The sequence below is a fragment of the Lampris incognitus genome, chromosome 3 (assembly GCF_029633865.1).
Source record: "Lampris incognitus isolate fLamInc1 chromosome 3, fLamInc1.hap2, whole genome shotgun sequence".
Lineage (NCBI taxonomy): Eukaryota > Metazoa > Chordata > Actinopteri > Lampriformes > Lampridae > Lampris > Lampris incognitus.
Window position 1 is genome coordinate 28,956,183 of NC_079213.1, and position 17,252 is coordinate 28,973,434.

General features: G+C 46.4%; 1 non-coding gene across 1 annotated transcript; it reads left to right on the forward strand.

The window, feature by feature from the left end:
• The first annotated feature begins 10,858 nt into the window (after positions 1-10,858).
• On the forward strand, positions 10,859-11,012 carry LOC130110863 (5.8S ribosomal RNA). Its single transcript, XR_008810081.1, has one exon. It is a non-coding gene; the product is annotated as a 5.8S ribosomal RNA (ribosomal RNA).
• Positions 11,013-17,252: the final 6,240 nt, after the last annotated feature.

The following is a 17,252-nucleotide window of genomic DNA, read 5'->3' on the forward strand; positions in this document are numbered from 1 at the left end:
ATATTCACTCGCTGTTGGACCTTCACTGCCTGGGGAACAAACAGATGGGGCACATTCTGAACGCTGGAGCCTAAATAAGACTTACGCATAAACACATCTCTAGGGAATCAACAGAGAGGATAACAGGATAGTGACCAACACAAGACTGGCTTCCAGTCAAAAATGACCATTTAGCCTAAATGTCACCATCTGCAGAAATGGAGTTTTATTTAAGCTTGCAAAGCCCTACTTTCTATTATTTTTTAAATGGGCGTCAGCTTTCAAATATTATTCATGTGCTTTTAGACAATTCTTTCTGAGGAAGTTTACTTATTTACCACTGTCTCAATGCGTCGTTCCATAAAGGGGAAAAGGTGAGTGTGGCAGTGTCTGAGTTAAATCTGGGCAGTTGAATACATGTTCTAATTCGGACCTAATGGCACAGGCACTTTTTCTTCTTCCTCTTGTTAACTCATGATGGTGCTTGTGACAATGTTTAGACTCTATATTAGAAAGGGTAACAGAGTCCAAACACAGATCACATACCATGGGCACTGGAAACACTGGGGGCAGACAGGTGTTCAATGGTCTACAACAGCGCTGCTGGTTTTCTGTTCTGCCAGGAGCTTTATATTCACCTGTTACTCCAGGTCAAACGTTCCTTGATTAGATGGCTGGGACACTTGGCTGAATAGAAAACTTGGGAAATTAACCCCTAACCCCATCTGTAGTATTGCTCAAGGTTTATGCTGCCATAACACCAAAAACTCTGCTGATTGAGTTCCACAGGACTGCCAGGACATTTCCCTTTTGGCCATATGTCCCATCGATGTACAAATCTTAGGCATGTAGACAGGTTTTTCCTGTTGCAGTCCAAAGGTTTCTCTCTCAAGCAGTCGAAACGGGGGTAGTTGTAAGGAGAGGTCAGTTGGATGCAGGTGTGTGTCTTTGTACAAATTGGCTGTTGACTCTCCCTGACTGTAAACTTATTCTCACAGGTCTTCCACATTGACTACAAAGCATATACTAGGTCTAGAGGTTGAATGTTGCAGAGTAAAGCCAAGTAAACTGTGGTTTCTTTCAAAATAAGAAAATAAGTACAAGAATTCCAATTCCAAGGGTTTGCCCTTTTTTAATGCGTTTATTTGAAGGGTTTAAGTGACATCCTTCAGGGGCGTCCAGGTAGCATGGCGGTCTATTCCGCTACCTACCAACATCGGGATCGCCAGTTCGAATCTCTGTGTTACCTCCGGCTTGGTTGGGCGTCCCTACAGACACAGTTGACCATGTCTGCGGGTAGGAAGCCACATGTGGGTATGTGTGTCCTGATCACTGTACTAGTGCCTCCTCTGATCAGTCAAGGTGCCTGTTCGGGGCGGGGGGAGAGGGAACTGGGGGGAATAGCGTGATCCTCTCACATGCTACGTCCCCCTGGCAAAACTCCTTACTGTCAGGTGAAAAGAAACAGCTGGCGACTCCACATGTATTGGAGGAGGCATGTGGTAGTCTGCAGCCCTCCCCGGATCAGCAGAGGTGGAGCAGCAACTGGGAAAGCTCGGAAAAGTGGGGTAATTGGCCAGATACAATTGGAGAGAAAACGGGGGTCCCCCCCCCCCAAAAGTTACATCCTTCAGCAGGTTTGTTTCTTCGGCAGATATTAGGTGTCATCCCTGTCTTTCTTGAGACACTGTGTGACACTGAGGTTCATCCAGAGCTTGAGAAATGCAGACAGTTTGATTGTTTGCTTTGTGCCTGCAGCCTGGTACCAGGAATGGCATGCTGATAGATTGATGAGCTGACTCAGGGGCATTTGTGTTTCCACAGTTGTCCATGCCCATTCAGTTTCTTCCATGCCATAAAGACACACTGGTAGCTAAGATAAATGCTCGGCATTGTGTGAATAGTGAATTTAATGTAGCAGAAAAGTAACAGAAGGCTGGGAATTTATGACTAATCCCAGTCTGTGTTTGCCACCGCGCTGTCACAGGCAGGACAAGGCTATTTTAAATATGATTTTTCCCTATATAGTTTGTAAGTTTTTTTCCTTCTTTCCTGCTTGGTTGTGTCTACGTACCACATGCAATACACCTCCATAATGATCTCCTCCTAAGTACTGTGAGTGTCTACTTGGTTGATGGAGACCAGCGCGGTGTTAAGCAGGCACCTGTGTGAAATTATTTCAGATTTTGAGTGTGCTTATGTGTCATTAAGACAGACAAAAGGACATGGTACCGATGTACCTCTAAGACTAGGTGGTGTTAGCTGGCCCTTTTGCTTTCTCACCATTTTTTGGGGGGGAGGGACCTCCCCCTTTTTTTTTCTCCCCAATCGCCCTTGGCCAATTACTCCACTCTTCCGAGCCGTCCCGGTCGCTGCTCCACCCACTCTGTCGATCCGGGGAGGGCTGCAGACTACCACATGCTTCCTCCGATACATGTGGAGTCACCAGCTGCTTCTTTTCACCTGACAGTGAAGAGTTTCACTAGGGGGACGTAGCGCATGGGAGGATCACGCTATTCCCCCCAGTTCCCCCTCCCCCCTGAACAGGTACCCCGACCAACCAGAGTAGGTGCTAGTGCAGCCACCAGGACACATACCTACATCCGGCTTCCTACCTGCAGCCACGGCCAATTATGTCTGTAGGGACGCCCAACCAAGCCGGAGGTAACATGGGGATTCGAACCGCCAATCCCCGTGTTGGTAGCCAATGGAACAGACCGCCACGCTACCGGGATGCCCAACATGACAAATTATTTTGAGAGTTCTTTGTCGTAATTTATTTGTATGGACTGACAATGAGAGATAGTATGTCCTGATAAAATGTTTTGTGGTCATTAGAAAAAGCACTGCTTCTCTGTTTATTTACTGCATATCTCCGGGACAAGCTTAAATGTAATTTTTGTACCCACCTTCAAAAGTTGAGGCAGCATCTCTATAAATATTATAACACAAAGACATAAGTAGTCATATTCACAATGCAGGTCTTCATTTTATCCAGCATATCTTCAGAGTGCCATGTTAACTGTTGGATATGTAGATGACATGGACATTCAGTCACCATCAGGTAAGTGAATGAGAACAAGTGCTTTTATTTATCGCAGATTAAAAGACCGGGCCTCAGACATGGTCGCCTCTCCATGCTGTGCTGCAGCTCCACAAAGGGGAGGGAATTTCTGCATGGCCGACAGCAGCGTGAGCCAAAACATCCAGATGCTTGTTTAATTCTGTGCTGGCTGAGAGTCAGCTGTAAATTGAACATGGTAGCATAATTCTCGGTGTCTGTTTGTGGTGTTCGAACACCGGTGAACATTCTGCCCGTGCTGCTTCATTGAAGCCCCCCCCGACACACACACACACACACATGTGAATGGATAGTCCATTCAATCCTCTCTTCTTGCAGAAATATGATGGCCACAATATAAACGCACAGTCCTTTTTTGACCAAGGATGAGCCAAGCCAAATACAGCTTCAACCTTTGTGTTACTCTGCACTTCCATTATTTCCATTGGGTGCGTTGTTGCAATCATGCTCGAATCTTAACCTTCACCATTAGTGCTGCATCAAAATACGTAGGTTTACAGTTGAGTTGCTAGGAAACCACAAAGGCTCCCAAGACCGTGCTGTTATTTCTGAAAAGTGCGCCAGGTTTTTCACACCTCCAAGAATAAGTGTAGTGTTCACCAGCTGTGTTATTAGACAAAAGCAAGCTGAGAAATCATGCCAGACTGTCATTCGAATCTCCAGTTGCATTTACGTATATACATTCATTCCTGCCCATGTCCATTAAGACTCAACACTATCAGGTAATGTAGGATCCTGGCCACTTGGGTTGTGCAATAGGTCACCATTGTCAGAAGCTGTGCAAATTGTTACCTGAAACTGCGTTGTTGAGATGTGGATTTTTTTTTATTATTTTTTTTTTGTCGCTGTGAGGCGACAGTGCTTACCATTGGGCCACCATGCTGCCCAATCTTTTGCAGTGGAATCTTTTGTAAATGTTTCTGCTACCAAATTACTCTCTCCCCGTTTCCTTCTATTTTTTGGTGTTATTTTGTAGCACTTTTTATTTTATGCTTTTGAAAAAAATTTTGTGTAGTCATTTTTAACTGTTTTATTCTGTGCCGTGAAGCACATTGTAACCCTGTTTTGAAAAGTGCTATACAAATACAGTTTATTAAACAACTAGACACCACAGAGTTCCCCATTTATGGCCGACTCGCTCTGTGCCTCTCTGACTTTGTTTACCTCAACCGATTCATCATGTATTTGACTTTCAGAGCCTTCTATTTCTTTTAAAAGTTAGCCACAAAATTAGGGGGAAAATTACACTTGAAGATGTTCTTTTTTTTAAAAACATCCAGACTCCTCTGCACTTTAAGATGAAAAGAAGCACATGTCATTCAAGGCATCTACTCTAAGTAATAACAGCGAGACAACTGGAGTACCTGAAAGCCCAGATAGGTGCTCAAAGGGCAGGGAGACGAGTCTGAGTCAGTGGCCCCCCTTTGCACTCAAAGTAGTGCTTTTTACAGGCCCAGAGCAGCTTTGATCTTCCACAGGTAGGGCAAAACTAGATCAGAACATTTAGGATGTGTGTGTGTGTGTGTGGGGGGGGTATTGTAGCTCACATTCGAGAAATTGTCAGGGCAGATTGTTAGAATGAATTTCAGATGTATAACAAAGCCATTTTCCATTTGCAAAATTGAGATAGATCCCAGGTATGATCTCTAATCTGTACTAGCTATACAACACATGAGAATAGCTTCATGCTATTCTGTAAGAAGAACAGGAGTACCTGAGTGCATAACAAATGTTTTTCATGTTTTAAGTCAGTTTTAGTAGAAGATGATAAAGAGTAATGCTGTGTACAAAGAAAAGCAAATTACCAGAAGTTTAATTTAAACAATGAAAGAACACAAGTATATATATTTCAGTTTTACTAATGTGGTAATATAAATGTTTTAAAAGCTGTACTTGTAAGTCTTGCTAAAATGTGGGAGGCGCGAGTGCAGAGCCAAGACAGTGTCTACTGGGTAGGAGTAAGTCCTACCCCTGGGATCTGGATCAGTGGAATTCTCCTCTAAATAGTTCATGGGCCAGCAGGATGGTATTTGTAGTAAATCTCAGGAGATGATACATGTAGCCTGGCAGAGGCTCTACCAGCGCTTTTGTGAATATCAGATGCAGAACTGAGGAGCCAGAGAAGCCAAGCCACTCTAGAGGGTTTTTTAGAAGTCCTAGAAACCTGGGTATGGCACCCAGGTTTCTCCCTACCCTTCAGGTCCTCTATCCACATTCCCTGTGCTGGGTGCAGTCAAACCCTGGGTGGAATTATTCATCTCCTGGTTCACTACAGTACTGTAGTGCAGAAGTTTGAGATAGATGACATGGCTGCGCCACGCCATTCTGCCTTCTGTTCACACTCGGGCCTTTGTTATCTTACCAGTGTTGTCTGCCAAGTTTAGGGAATAAGCCATAGGACGGGTTTCTTTTCCAAGATGCATGTTTTCAATATACATTTCTCCCTCTGGAGATGTAAATCAAGTTAATACCCTTTCCTTCTACTTTGGTGGGTGTTAAGTAATAATTCATAAAGTATGATGGCCAGATGTGTTAAGCATATTAAACACATAACACATAAACACATATTATATTAAACACATTTATATTCAAGATGTTTGCCCCCCCCCCTTTTCTCCTCAATTGTATCCGGCTAATTACCCTGCTGTTCTGAGCCGTCCTGGTCGCTGCTCCACCCCCTCTTTTGAGCCGAGGAGGGCTGCAGACTACCACATGCCACCTCCGATACATATGGAGTCACCAGCCGCTTCTTTTCACCTGACAGGGAGAAGTTTTGCCAGGGGGATGTAGCGCATTGGAGGATCACGCTATTCCCTCCAGTTCCCCCTCCCTCCCTCCCTCCTGAACAAGCGCCCCAACTGACCAGAGGAGGCACTAGTGCAGTGACGAGGACACATACCCACATCCGGTTTCCCACCTGCAGACATGGCCAATTGTGTCTGTAGAGACCCCCGACCAAGCCGGAGATGACACGGGATTCGATCCGGTGATCTCTGTGTTGGTAGGCAGCAGAATAAACCGCCACGCTATCTGGATGCCCGATGTTTGGGTTTTTGCTCTTATCCAGAACAATATATGTCAGCAAACTTTTGTGAGTGACAAACAACTCTGTTTGCACATACCAATTGTCCACACTTGGAAAGCACCTCAAACACAGATGCTTAAGTAATAAAAGACGCCATGATGGGACAGCATGTCCTATCGTTGCTGAGGCAGAATGACCTTCCTCCATAAGGATGTCATGGAGACAGAATGAAAAGTACTGCTCTGTTCTTGTTTTGAATAATGCTGAAAGATTTAACCAACACCCATCTCGCAGTGTCATCAAAGAACATGGTAAAATGGGCTACTTGCCCTGGACATACGGACACCATCAGCTCCTTTTCTGCTGTCACCATGGAGACCCCTCTCTGCCCGTGTTTGGTACACCAGCCCTCTTTACCACACAAACGTGCATGCAGTATATAAGCTGTTACACCGAACGTGCATATCTCCATTCACACATAGGTGAATTTGCCCTGAAAATGTGCAGGGTAGAAAGATCACTTAGTCATCATGCTATACTAGGTAGGAAAGAGGCAGCAGATTGTAATGTTATTCAGATTATATTTAAAGGGTTAACCTCCTTGTTGCGAAACAATTTTTCGAAAGAATGGGTCCCTAAAAATGCAACACAACCCTTTAGAGTAATCTGTTTTGTGACAGAACTGGCACACAGAGAAAACTAATGATTATGCCTCCACAAAATGACGATGTAAAGTGTTCTTTAGTCAAACGACTGCTTTTTATTTGTTATGTATGTATGTATGTATATATATATATATATATATACACACATATTTCTATGGTATTATCCATCCTCTGTTAACTAGTAATCGGACATATAATTTAGTTTCCTTTGCAAAATAATCCTTTGCATTGTGGGAGTTTCTTCATATGTTATCATTTGAGTTTCAATATAGAGGATCCTGGTGGTTACCTAAGTGTCCCCAATTCAGTTTGAGCCTATTCTAATCCCATGGTGTCATATATATATATATATAGACACTTTTGTCAACGCATCAGTGACACACACGGTACCCTCCTTGTCTTTATGAGACACCCCAGGTTAACTACTACCTAACTTTATCCCTAAACCTAAGCACTGAGAAACTTGTAACGCTAAACTTTGTCACTACTTAAAGGTGCAACGAGGGGTGTCTGGGTGGCGTGGCAGTCTATTCCGTTGCCTACCAACACGGGGATCGCTGGTTCATATCCCCGTGTCACTGTGGCTTGGTCGGGCGTCCCTACAGACACAATTGGCCGTGTCTGTGGGTGAGACGCTGGATGTTGGGTATGTTTCCTGGTTGCTGCACTAGCGTGCCTCTTCTGGTTGATTGGGGCGCCTGTTTGGAGGGCAGGGGGAACTGGGGGGAATAGCGTGATCCTCCCACGTGCTACGTCTCCCTGGCAAAACTCTTGTCAGGTGAAATAAGCGGCTGGCGACTCAACATGTGTTGGAGGAGGTATGTGGTAGCCTGCAGCCCTCCCCGGATCGGCAGAGGGGTGGAGCAACGACTGGGACGCCTCGGAAGAGTGGGGTAATTGGCCACATTCAATTGGGGAGAAAAAATTAGAAGAAAATTAAAAAAGATGCAACGAGTAGGATTTGTTGGTTGTGGTTTGTAAACACAGCATTCAAAGTTGGCCCCTCCTCCCCGGCTCAATGTCACCGGAAGGACACGCCCCCTGACCACAGCTTCCAGAACACATCCCAGTGTACAGGCCAACTCTGTGTTGCTTTGCTTACCATCCTCTCATTCAGTGCTCGCCAGTGGGTGAAAGCCAACCCCAGATTCACTCTCATTTTGGAATGAGCTTTGTCTGCTTGGCGTTTCACCTCGCTATATTTGCGTCTTTTCGGCACCATGTCCACCATTGTCGTAGCTTCCTCTTGGATGTGTGCTTACGATCCCGATCTGGCACCTGGTCGGTATGTTTTTATAGAGTCCCGCTGCCCAAAGGTTAACGCCCCGATACGTCCTGTACACAGCAAAAGGAAAAACAAGGAAATACAGGCAGAGGACAGGGTCTTTGCAATACAGACACCCGCCACACACGTCTAGTGGACCATAAGTGATGATTCAGAGGGATTACTTTTGTATGAGTCTATTCATTGATTTTTAGGAAAATCCTACTTTTTCTACCTTTAACCTCTGCAATTAATGTTCACATGTCAGGCCAGAATTTCACATTGTAGTCTATGGATCACCCACCGTGTTCCAAAACAGATGCTTCGTCAAAATGGTCGGTATATGATGCCATGAGATGAGATTGTGCTGTCAATTTTCATGAAGCTAATGAATACCTTGAGTGAAACAATCGAGGTATAGTTTCTCCCGTGCATCCATACTTATTTTTTTGCAGTCTGTTTTTATGGCATCCATCCTCTCATATTCTCTATTCCTTTTGGGTTTCTGGGAATTGCCTCTGATGCTTCAGGCACGTGTGTGAATTAAAATCCCCTTGCCACAGGTATCTCCAGGAGTATTGCTTCTGCTGTGTGGATAAACCACTGCTGGAGTGGAGGAGGGATGAGATAGGAATCAGCCTTCCTTTGTTTAGATGGAACTCTCTCTCAAATGGCAATCTGCCAGCCAAGTACACGACTATCTCTACGACTATGGCAATTGCACAGAGAGGACACCTGTCAACATACATCATGATCATGTGTGACCTAAACTGATCTTTTCCAAGAGCAATGTTTATGTAATGTGACAAACCCACATGTAATGACAAAATGGATGCCACTCGACCGAACATGATGTGTACAGAAGCATGTACCTACCACATGGGGATAGGCGCTGGTTTCAGAACCCTGATATTTGTATTCGGTTGCATTTTTGATACTCTGCTTTTACACTCAGTCCCTCGGCTGTGGCCGTTGGAGGATAAATACAAAGTTGACAGTGAGAGTGAACCCGCCATAGATTTAAAACCATGACATACTGTATATTATACTATGGGAAAGCCCCCATCAGTCCTTGTTGCTTTTCCAATCCATCCCCCCATCTCTGCTCAACTCTTGATGGCTGCATATCTCTGGATTTAAATGGGAATTATAAGTTTTTTTCCCCTCCCCTTTTCTCCCCATTTGTATCCGGCCAATTACCCCACTGTTTCCGAGCCGTTCTGGTCGCTGCTCCACCCACACTGCCGATCCGAGGAGGGCTGCAGACTACCATATGCCTCCTCCGATACACGTGGAGTCACCAGCCGCTTCTTTTCACCTGACAGTGAGAAGTTTCGCCAGGGGGACGTAGCACATGGGAGGATCACGCTATTCCCCCCAGTTCCCTCTCCCTCCCCCCTGAACAGGCACCCCGATCAACCAGAGGAGGCGCTAGTGTAATGACCAGGACACATACCCACATCTGGCTTCCCACCCACAGACAGCCAAATGTGTCTGTACGGACGCCCAACCAAGCCAGAGGTAACACAGGGATTCGAACCGGCGACCCGTGTTGGTATGCAACGGAATAGACTGCTTCACTACCTTGACGCCCTGAATTATGATTTTTTTGGGTTAGAGTTGAGATCATGATTCTCAGTCACGATTCTCAGACACATCCATTTTGTACAAAACAATACTATGAATATATTTCAAAACATTATTTTGAATAACATGCAATGTACACAAAATGTAATTCTCATATACACTCACCGGCCACTTTATTAGGCACACCTGTCCAACTGCTTGTTAACACAAATTTCTAATCAGCCAATCACATGGCAGCAACTCAATGCATTTAGGCATGTAGACATGGTCAAGACGATCTGCTGCAGTTCAAACCGAGCATCAGAAGGGGGAAGAAAGGTGATTTAAGTGACTTTGAACGTGGCATGGTTGTTGCTGCCAGACGGGCTGGTCTGAGTATTTCAGAAACTGCTGACCTACTGGGATTTTCATGCACAACCATCTCTAGGGTTTACAGAGAATGGTCAGAAAAAGAGAAAATATCCAGTGAGCGGCAGTTCTGTGGGCGGAAATACCTTGTTGATGCCAGAGGTCAGAGGAGAATGGCCAGACTGGTTCGAGCTGATAAAAAGGCAACAGTAACTCAAATAACCACTCATTACAACCGAGGTATGCAGAAGAGCATCTCTGAACGCACAACACGTCGAAGCTTGAGGCAGATGGGCTACAGCATCAGAAGACCACACCGGGTGCCACTCCTGTCAGCTAAGAACAGGAAACTGAGGCTACAATTCGCACAGGCTCACCAAAATTGGACAATAGAAGATTGGAAAAACGTTGCCTGGTCTGATGAGTCTCGATTTCTGCTGCGACATTCAGATGGTAGGGTCAGAATTTGGCGTCAACAACATGAAAGCATGGATTGATCGATGGGCTGACTTAACCCGCTTTCGGAGGGCCTCCACCGGCCGGCTTTGCCGGCGTTCGGGTGGCCGGTTCCTTCGGTCTTGCGGAGTTCACCCAAGGGCGGCAACAACGACATGACTCTGGGCGCCGTCGGCTGCGCGGTGGGGTCCCCCATCTCCGGTGCTACTCTGGGAACCATGAAACAAAGCGCGGTGCGGGGCGCCTCGCCCTGACGTCCCCTCCGTGTGCCTCCGGGTACCTGACTCTCGCCCCTCTCCTCCGGGGAGACGGCGGGGGGTTTAATGCCTCCACGCGCTGCGGCAAGGCTGGGAGCGCGGCGGAGCGCCCGGAGTGTGTTTTTTTCTTTGAAACATGGCGCGTGTTCGGATGAGTGCTGTCCAACGTGGACACTTGAAAGTGAAGCGTACGACAACTCTTAGCGGTGGATCACTCGGCTCGTGCGTCGATGAAGAACGCAGCTAGCTGCGAGAAGTGATGTGAATTGCGGGACACATTGATCATCGACACTTCGAACGCACCTTGCGGCCCCGGGTTCCTCCCGGGGCCACGCCTGTCTGTGCGTCGCTTTGCCATCAATCGGGAAGGAGAGGGTCACCTCTCCCACCCGCGGCTGCGGTGTCGCAAGCCTCCGCGCTTTCGTCCCTCACAAGTGAAGACCGTGTCGTTTTCAGTGTAGGCCCCCCTCTATGCTCCGTTGTCCCACACGCACACCCGCCTTCGCCGGGTCCCGCATGGGTCGGCAGTGGCAGCCGGTGGGCGCGACGGTCTTGGTCTGTGTTTCGCCGCTGACCGCGTTACGCGTGCGGGTCGGGGTTTCCATGAGCGCCGAGAGAGCAAAGGCAGCTGCCGTGCACCAGCCACGCACGCACGCACGCCATCCACGATCGGACTACGACCTCAGATCAGACGAGACAACCCGCTGAATTTAAGCATATTACTAAGCGGAGGTCCATGAATACTGGGATGGCATCCAGCGCTTTATCTGTGCCCCCGTCCATAGGGTTAGTGGTTGTGTCAGGAAGGGCATCCGACGTAAAATTTTGCCAGATCATTATGCGGATTGACAAGACCGCCATCGGTGTTGTGCCCTCACAGGGTACCGATGGAAACTGTCGATTCCGCTGTGGCGACCCCTGGGAAACAGGGAACAAGCCGAAAGAAGAAGAAGAAGACTAAGCGGAGGTCCATGAATACTGGGATGGCATCCAGCGCTTTACCTGTGCCCCCGTCCATAGGGTTAGTGGTTGTGTCAGGAAGGGCATCCGGCATAAAATTTTGCCAGATCATTATGCGGATTGACAAGACCGCCATCGGTGTTGTGCCCTCACAGGGTACCGATGGAAACTATCGATTCCGCTGTGGCGACCCCTGGGAAACAGGGAACAAGCCGAAAGAAGAAGAAGAAGAAGAACATGAAAGCATGGATCCATCCTGCCTTGTGTCAACGGTTCAGGCTGGTGGTGGTGGTGTAATGGTGTGGGGGATATTTTCTTGGCACACTTTGGGCCCCTTAGTACCAATTGAGCATCGTGTCAACGCCACAGCCTACCTGAGTATTGTTGCTGACCATGTCCATCCCTTTATGACCACAGTGTTCCCATCTTCTGATAGCTACTTCCAGCAGGATAACGCGCCATGTCATAAAGCTCGAATCATCTCAGACTGGTTTCTTGAACATGACAATGAGTTCACTGTACTCAAATGGCTTCCACAGTCACCAGATCTCAATCCAATAGAGCACCTTTGGGATGTGGTGGACCGGGAGATTCGCATCATGGATGTGCAGCCGACAAATCTGCAGCAACTGCGTGATGCTATCATGTCAATATGGACCAAACTCTCTGAGGAATGTTTCCAGTACCTTGTTGAATCTATGCCACGAAGGATTAAGGCAGTTCTGAAGGCAAAAGGGGGTCCAACCCGGTACTAGCAAGGTGTACCTAATAAAGTGGCCAGTGAGTGTATATATATATATATATATATATATATATATATATATATATAAAAGGGAAAACATTTTACAAAGATATCTTGGTAAGATACTACCTAAACTTAACCACTACCTAACCTGAGCCCCAAGCTTAACCACTGTAACTGTGGTTGCTGGCACTACTACCTGAAAATGGACTTTTGTGTATGCATCGCACAACATTTTTCAAGTTGTGTTATTTGTATGCTGCTTGTTGAGAATGTGAATCAGCAGTCCTCGCCGGTCACTTGTTTTCCAAGAGAAGATCAGTAGAGATGCTCTCATGGTGTGCTTGTTGTGTCTACACGTGTATTTACTTGTATTTACGTGGCACAATGTCATTGGTCACAGCAAGTAAGGGAGCACTCGGTTTTATGCGCCAGTCATCCAAATGTGAATGCTGCAGAATCATTGCCATTTATGATTCAAATCACTTTGAGAAATTAATCATGATTTTATTAGAATTTATTGTGCTGCTCAAGCGTGTGTGACACAAAGGGGTACATTTGTGAGACTGTTACAAAACGAATTGAGCCACCAAAAGGAAGCTATTAGGGAAATACAAAATAGTTAAATCTTTTAGATTGTGTAACTTTATATATTCCCATGCCGTGAAGCTTTTTACAACCCATTGGTCATATACAAAGAATGCATATGGGCATATGATGGCAAAAAAGTACACACTTCAGAATCAGAATCAGGTTTATTGGGCATGTAGGTTTGCACGTACATGGAATTTGACTCTGGTTTCATGGCTCTCTCAGTGTACTTAACATTCACGCCTGAGGTAGATGGACATGACAGAGTGCACCAGTATACATACAATGTACAGTACAGTATATACAAAATGGTTGGATATATTTGACAATGTTAGGCGTTCATTTGAACCTCATAAAGACACCCTCAGTCCTTTATATCTGCAGAATGGGGTAACTGGCTGTCTTTCGACCAGAGCGCACATTCAGAAAGATATCTATGGCAAGAGCCACATCACAGAGCTCCCATCTTTGTAGCTTCTTGTCCTTTCAGGCAGTGAGTCACCCCCAAAGTACCATCAGACAGAGTAAACAAGCCTGCCTTTGTTCATCAAGGTAATCTTGTTTGCTCTGCAGCAATGTCTGTAGAGGACAGCAAACTGCCACAGGGATAAAGGTCTTCTCTGCAGACTTGTGATCTCCGCCTCCATGTCTTCAAAGCAGATGTCATGAAGCAGGCTTGCAGCTGGGCATGCAGGCATAAAGATGCATGCAGTGCCGCTGGACACCAAGGGTGACTTTTGCAGCTACAGTGCAAACTTCTCAGGTGGCACAAGTAAATTGACATAAAATGACACAATAAAAATAATGGTAAAGAATATGGTGTTTTACCTAATGTTTTTTTAAAGCTCTATCTGTTAACATAGGTAAGGTTTATATAACCAATAGATTAAAAAAACACGTCATAATCTAAAGCTATTTAGAGTTCCAGTGCTTCGGTTATAATTTTTAGGAAAAAAAAATGTTATGGCTAGTTTCTTTTCACCACTGGAAAAATATGTGATGCTGTGTGTGGGAAGTTTACCATTTAAAGTGATCTCTGGGGCTCATAATTACTCTCCCAGTGAGCAGCTATTAGAAGCAGGAGGGGCGGCTGGCAAATGTGTCACAACAGGATAGCTAATCCACCAAAGCTACAGCTGCTACAGAGATTGCCTTTTAACTCGGTGCAGCACGTCTCCAAGAGTTATTGTTCAACTCTCACATGCAGCATAAAGAAGAACATCAAGGGGTGTTGGTGGGGTGGGCCGTTTTGGAGGAATATATGAATTTCCCCAAGAAAATAGAATGGTGAAATGAAGTCTCTTGCGCATGACCTCTTGCGCATGATTCAAAACACAGTTTAATGTTAGGGTTTTCTTTTCTTATCTTTTTCCTTTCTCATCTCTTTCACCATTGGATGTCAAACCCCTGTTCCTTGTGGCATTTATATTTTCACTTATGTTCTGTGCGCTCCTTGGCGCAGATCAGAATAACACCCCATTATAGACAACAAAACAGTGCTTCTGTCTGACGGCACTTCCTAAGAGTCAGCATGTCACAGATAGTGTTGTGATCAGTAGAGGCGGAACCAAGCGCAGACACAGACAATGGAATTCAGTAATATAAAAGGGGTTTATATTGTAGGAATAAAGGGGAATGAGGATGGCAGGTAAGATAGAAGGTAGAGAGGCAGTGGCAAAGCTGAGCTGGTCAGGATGGTGGTTAGCAGAGTTGAGCTGAGCAGGACAGGCAGATGAGGGAGTGAATGTGGCTGGCTAAGGATAAGCTTGAGGGTTTAGTAAGTGAGGCAGGGGACCGGAGAGTAGTGACAAGTAGCACGAGGAAACAGGGTAAGTACAGGTAATGCAAACAACATGAGGAATAACACTGAATATGCATTTGCAGCGTGACTGAGAGCTACATTACCACTGTGGTTGAAACAAAGATCTGGTGAGAGTGGATGGAGAACCGGAGTAGATAAACTGTAGAGTTAATGAGTTGATGGAAGGCAGATGCGCAGGCTGGGCAGGTGAATGAGCCCCAATCAGGACAGAGCTGGAGAGTGCCAAGAAAGGGAGCTATGCCCACACACACACACACACACACACACACACACACACACACACACACACACACTCATTCACACACACACACAAGGGAAAACGGGAGACAGAGGCAAAAAGGGAAACATGGAAACAAGGGAAATAATTGGAATACCCCCCCAATGAGAGCCTCCAGGCGAACAACCAGACATGTCAGGGGGCTCTCTATGGGAGTCCTTGATGAGGGAAAGGCCCAAGATCATCTGGCGGGACATCCAGCTATGTTCCTCTTGGTCGTATCCCACCCTGTCAACCAGATACTGGTAACCACGGCCTCGGCGGTGTACACCCAACAGCCACTGGGCAGTGTAGGCCGGGTGGTCGTCAGTGATCCTTGTGGGTGGAGGGGGAATTGCTGGAGGGTACAATGGACCAATAGCAACTGGTTTCAACTGGGAGACATGGGAGGAGAGATGGATTCTCATAGAAGGAGGCAACTTGAGTTGGAGGGATTGATGTTACAGTCTTTCTCATAAGGTCCAATGTATCGAGGTATTAGTTTTCTGGATTTGTTTTCTAGAGGGATATTGCTGAAAGAAAGTCAAACTCTGACTTGGCTGGTAGTTGGGGGGTGGAGTCCAGTAATGGTCAACGGTGCGCTGGTTGTGGTCAGTGGAGTGGAGCAGGCATCCTTCCACACCTTGCAACAGCAGTGAAGGTGGGCCTGGACCGAGGGTATGGCGATTTCATCCTCCTGAGCAGGAAACAGGTGGCTGATAACCCAGCGAGCATCCAAAAGGTTACATGCCTGTGGCAGCACTGGGCAAGGAATTGTGAGTGTATTCAATCCAGGGAAAAGGATTACTCCAGGTGAATAGGTTCCAAGCTGTGACAAAATGAAGGGCAGCTGAATGGTCTTGGTTGGCCTGCTCCATCTGTTCATTGGTGTGGGGATGGTAACCTGATGAGAGACTCACAGACACTCCAAGAGCCTGACAGAAAACCTTCCAAACCTGGGATATGAATCGTGGTCCATGGTTGGAGACAATGTCAGATGGGATTCCATGGAGTCGGACAGTGCTGTGGACCAGGAGGTCGGCAGTTTTCAAGGCTTTGGGAAGTTTGGTTTGGGGCACTAAATGTACAGCCTTGTAAAATTGTCTACAATGATGAGTATGATGGCGTTACCTTGAGATTGTGGAAGTCCGGTTGCAAAGTCGAGACCAATGTGGCTCCATGGTCAACTTGGGACTGGATGGGGATGGAGTAGGCTGGTGGATGGCAAGTGAGATGCCTTACTGCGAACACGCAGTGCAAGCAAGCATGAAAGCATGGGTGTCCGCATCCATGGACGGCCACCAGAAATACTGTTTCAGAATGGACAAAGTTCAGCTTATACCAGGATGACAGGCAAACCAGGAGGTGTGAACCCATTGAAGGACATGTGAGCGGACAGAATCAGGCAGAAAAAGACATTTATAAGGGCCATTCCCTAAGTCCGGTTGAGTTGTCTGGGCTTCCTTATCAAGGAATTCAATTTCTGAAGTCACTGCAGCCACTACGCACAATGCGGGAATGATGGTATCCGGTTTGGCTGGATTGTTGTCAGGGATAAACTGTCAGGAGGGGGCGTCAGGCTTGATTTCTCTGGAACCGGGTCGGGTCGGTAAGTGAGAGTGAAACTAAGTCGTCCGAAAAACAGCACCCAACAGGCTTGATAGGAATTGAGTTGTTTGGCGGTCTGGATATAGGCCAGGTTCTTCTGATATGTACAAACTATAAATTGGTGTTCTGCTCCCTCCGGCCAGTGTCGCCATTCCTCCAGCAGGGGACAATTAGTGGGAGAAGAATGCACAGGGGTTGAGTTTCTGGTCGGAGCTGAGCACTGGAAAAGAACAGCTCCAACCCCTGTATCTGAAGCATCAACCTCCACGATGAACTGCCACGAAGGGTCTGGTTGGACAAGGACAGGTGCTGATGTAAAGCATCACTTTAGCTCACTGAAGACAGCAGGGGTCCAGGAAAAGGTTCTAGCTGAAGAAATGATTTGGGTAAGAGGCGCGGCCACATGGCTGTAGTTGCTGATGAACCTTAAGTAAAAGTTAGTGAAGCCCAGGAACCACTGGAGTTGTTTCAAGAATATGGGTATGGGCCACTCTGCCACTGCCTGAATCTCTCCGGGATCCGCCTTCACTCGCCCAATTCTCTTATGATGTATCCTAGAAACCCAACAGAGTTGACATGGAATTGAATTTTTTCAGCTTTGATGAACAAT